The 4,888-nt window shown below is 35.6% G+C and overlaps 1 pseudogene; it reads left to right on the top strand.

Annotated features, from left to right (window-relative positions):
• The first annotated feature begins 1,547 nt into the window (after window positions 1–1,547).
• Window positions 1,548–2,402, top strand: LOC124101477 (S-adenosylmethionine decarboxylase proenzyme-like; annotated as a pseudogene).
• Window positions 2,403–4,888: the final 2,486 nt, after the last annotated feature.

A 4,888-nucleotide genomic window follows, 5' to 3' on the forward strand; every position in this document is an offset into this window, starting at 1 on the left:
TCCAAATAAGGACCATAAAATAGAAGATCCTGGGAAGTGCTTGACCTTGGCAAGTAGGGACCCTCACAGAAGGATAATTATTTGTCCTGCATGAGCAAGCCCGTCTTTCTGACTTTCAAGACGCCAAAAAGTTACTGAATGGGTGAGCTAAGGCTACCCTGCTCCTGATGCTAGAGGAAGGATACAGGAAGACCAAATTGCAGAGAAGCTTCCACCAAGAACCGTAGCAGATAAATGGCTCCCTGCCTACTCCATCATCATTAGCCTTCAGGAATAGAGGTCTCTTTGCCCATCATCACCAGTAAGACTGCCACCACTTAGGGTACCCCAGAATCAACATACTTGAGCCCTGGTTAGCCAATAAGCAAAAATAGCATGCAAGGGAAACTAGCAGCCAGAAAAAAAAAATAGAACAAAAAGAGCAAATGCTGAATGAAATACAGTTGTCCAATAAGACAGAATAAGAACCCAAATTATAAAAATATAATATAATTTAAGGAGATTCAAGTAGAAGCCATAAAATATTCTGTGAACTTTCTGAATAGTGATGACTACATAACTCTTAATTAAATATGCCATAAATAAAATGAATTAGACAAATTGAATATTCCAAGCAGATCTGGAACATCGAGTGGAAGAACTATCTTGTGTTCCTGTCCCATAGCTGTCATAACAAGTGACAATGAATTGGGAGCCTAAAACAACAGAACTATATTCTTTCACAGTTCTGGAGGCTAAGTCCAAAATCAAGGTGTCAGCAGGGTGGTGCTCTCTCTGCAGGCCCTGAAGGAAGATTCTTCCTTGCCTCTTCCTAGCCTCGTGTACTTGCTGGCAGTACTTGGCATCCCTAGACTTAAAGCTGCATCATTCCAATTTCTGCTTCTTCCATGCCTGGCTCTCTTCTCCTTTGTATCTCTGTGTTTCCAAATTTCCCTCTTCCTATAAGGATACTACTCAAGGGATGCAGGGCCCACACACCTCAGGTACATCTGCAAAGACTCTTTTTCCAAATAAAGTCAAAGTCATAGGCACCGTTGGTTGGGATTTCAGCATATCCTTTTGCAGGACACATTTCAACCTGTGACCTATCTCAAAGCACAAAGCAAAGGAAAAGAGAGAGAGTGCGTGCTTTAGAGAATAGTTGAGGGAATTGGATGATATATTCAGGAAACTTAACATGGAAATAGAAACTGTTCCATGAGAGAGATAAATGAAACCACTAGAGTCTTACACAGCAGTATGGTTAGTGACATTAACTGGTGCTCCCTCTACTCTCTCTAACCAGAAAGCATCAGACTCTTGTTCAACTGTTGCTCTCTCTCTCTCTCTCTCTCTCTCTCTCTCTCTCTCTCTCTCACACACACACACAAAAAAAAAAAAAAAATTATTAAGCCTTTTTAAAAATGTTAATATAAAATTATAAGAAAAAAGGAACCTGAACTTTCATAACACAGCTGGAACAATCTTGCAGCAGTGGGAAAAGAGATTTAATTTAGTTGATTCTCTGTGGTTTTTGGTTGCACACTAATCTCATAGTGAGAGAAGCTGCACATTTTCCCGGAGAGACCAAGAAACTGCTGGAGGCTTGATTCTCTTGGCAGCAGCCGGTTGCAAACCAAGGATCTGGACATCTTCACACTATCCCGAGATCTGAGTAGGATGTATTTTTAAAGGATGTGCAATGTTCAATCCTAAGTGTGACAAAAACTGACAAGCAGGAGGATGCTTATGTACTCAGAGTAGCATGTTTGTCTCCAGGAGACATTTCATTTGGAAGACATGTGGTGCCACCCTCTTGCTGAAAGCACTGGTTCCCCTGTTGAAGCTTGCTAGGGATTACAGTGGGTTTGACTCAGTTCAAAGCTTCTTTTATTCTTGTGAGAATTTCATGAAGCTTTCTTACCAAGGATACCTGCACCAGAATTTCCAAGGAGAAATAAAGCTTCTTCATGCAATTTTCCCAAACAGAGCAACATATTGTATGGAACATACACCAGTCATCTCAATCAAACCCTGGAAGTTTTGATGGGTGAGCTTGACCTGCAGTTATGAATCAGGTCTGCATAATAGATGGTGTTGAGGGTATTCAGTAAATGGAATGAAATCAGATGGAACTCATTGGATTAGTCACATCATGCCAAAACTAGAATTATGTTATGTTAAAACAAACTGAAGTCAGACCTCTCATGATGATTGGATCAGGAAAGTTGTGGGAGTCTTCAAGCCAGGAAAATTTATAACCACCTTGTTTGTCAATCAGAATTCTAAATATTGCACAGTACTTTCTTCACCCCAGAAGATTGAAGGTTATAAACATTGTGATTGCCAGAGTGCTATGTTCAATGATTACAATTTTGTTTTTAACCAGTTTTGCTAAGAAGCGGCAATAACAACAACGTTGATTAAGAAAATTGAGAAAAAGTGCAAAAAGGGAACACATAAAAGGTAGTGGCTGCTTTCTAGCTGTTGATACCAGGGGCCACATTTTCCATAACCACCACTGTGTAGTTGCAGAAAGCCCTTGATGTAACAATAATCATCTTGTAGTGTATGTATTATTATATCAAGAAGTTAGATATCTTCCATGAATGCTCTCTTCTTTATTTAGGTATTCTATGCCACACTTGCTGAGAATTGAAGTGCGTGTAGAAAAACCTTTTAGTATAGGAAACTTTACAATACTTGTGATAACAATTCAATTTGGTTTATGCAGATTGTAATATTTCTGCAGGAATTGTCCAGAATTCCCCAAAAACAAAGCTTTCATCCTCATTAGGTGTCAGCCTTAGCCTACCCATCTGGGACTATTGTATTAAATTGCCGGCAGAATTTTATATCCAGTTCCCTCTACTTTCTAGAACATATTCTATACCAATATCCCTGAGCTAAAGAAAAGGCTGAATATTTAGATTAAAGTGGAGATTGATGAGGAGTGATATATACTTAGACATATTTTAGGAAGTTTCTGAGTTTTAAGTATAAATAGAAAACATTCAAAGTTTTCTGTCAAAAAGAACAAGCTAACCATAAAGGGAAAAAAATTATACTGACTTTGAACTTCTCATTTGCAACCCTGGAAGTTAAAAATCAGTAGCATACATCTGAGTACTACTGAGAGAGACGAATTTCAATCTAAGAATCCTGTATGCAGCTAAGAAATGTTATTCACCTGTCAGCAAAATAAAGATATTTGAAAATATGCCAGTGTTCAGAAAGGAAAATTCTCAGCAAATTCTAATGAAAACCAATAATAAATGCCACAGAATACAAACAGAATATTTAATATGAGAGAAACAAAAACTTGAAAAAAAAAACAAGGATATACAGAAAAGGTGCTTTTGTTTGAAGTCTAAGTGTTAAATCAGCAGGATGCTGTGGGGGCACACCTGTCATCCCAGCTAGTGGGGAGACTGAGACAGGAGGATTGCAAGTTTGATGCCAGCCTAAGCAACTTAGTGAGACCCTACCTCAAAAATTTTAAAGTGCCGGGGATATAGCTCAGTGGTAGAGGGCCTCTGGGTTCAACTCTGTTCTGCAATAAATAAATAAATAAAATGTAAAAAATCAAATCAGTATTACATATTCAGTTGAACTCTTGAGTTCAACTGAATATGTAATACTACAGAACATGTAGAGGAATTATGAAATAAGTACTCTAGAAAGAGAAGGGAAATACAATAAGGGAAATTTTATTAATCATTTCAGATTAAGTGTAATAAACTTTCTCTGCAAAATTCAAGAGTTAGTGAGGAATGGGACAGATAGAGAAGGAGAAATTAAAACTCTTATCTAAGAGGGATGGAGGAAAAAAGTAAGTAAAGGAAATTATTTAAAATTCTTATCTTATTGGTGATAGTTTTAAAAAAGGAAAAAAACAGAATATATTTGTAACATGTAATGTTCTTGTGCCTTCAGGTGAAAGTCAAAAAGAGAAAATTAAATATTAATAGAATTTTTGTAAATTAAAGTTTAAGTTAATAAAGAAGAAAATGAAGCACAGCTACATAAATCCAATATAAAAAGAAGTAGGAAGCAACAATGTAAAAATAAGTGATAAGTAGAATACATGATGAGATAGGAAATATCCATATCCTTACGTTAAATGTAAGTGAACTGACTTCTTCCATGGAAGAGTGGAGAATATCAGATTGGATTTAAAAAATTGAAACTTTGTAAAATCTTTTACAAGAAACACACAAAATAATAAAAAGATTATAAATTTAGGAGTGGAAAAAGATACTAGACAAACTAAAAAGGAAATAGAAATGGCAATATTAATATCAGACAATGTGGAATTGGAGTAAAAACACTGAAGAAGATACATAGTTAATTTTACAATGAGAAAAAATAATCATGAAAAATGTATAGTCAAGATTTTATTAACATAAAAATTATCCAATATACAGAGATGATTTGCTTAAAAAGAGTCACAGTAGAAGAATGTAATGCATGATTTGATAAAATTAAGACAACTTGAAGGATTATATCATATTTTTTAAAAAAATATGGTTTAATGGGTAATGTATTTGTGTCTGTGTACATATCTGATAGCCCTTCACTAAAAAAAAAAAAATTTGTCAATATTCTAAAAGGCTTATAAAAACTCATCATGTTCCCAGCTATAAAGAAAACCTGAGTAAGTTTGGAGAAGTATCTTAAAGGTCACATTGTTTTATAATACTTCAGTAAAATCAGAAATAAGTTAAAATGAGGTACCAAATAAATCATATTATGTTTTAGATGTGAGATATTCCCCCCAAAGCTCATGTGTTAGACAATGCAAGAACATACAGAGGTAAAATGATTGAGTTATAAGAGCCTTAACCCAATCAGTGAATTATTGCCCTGATTGGGATTAACTGAGTGCTAACTGAAGGAAGGTAGGCTG

This window comes from Marmota monax, unplaced genomic scaffold (genome assembly GCF_021218885.2).
Source record: "Marmota monax isolate L192 unplaced genomic scaffold, Marmota_monax_Labrador192_F-V1.1 WCK01_AAM20220418_F8-fsc02559, whole genome shotgun sequence".
NCBI classification, from domain to species: Eukaryota; Metazoa; Chordata; class Mammalia; order Rodentia; family Sciuridae; genus Marmota; species Marmota monax.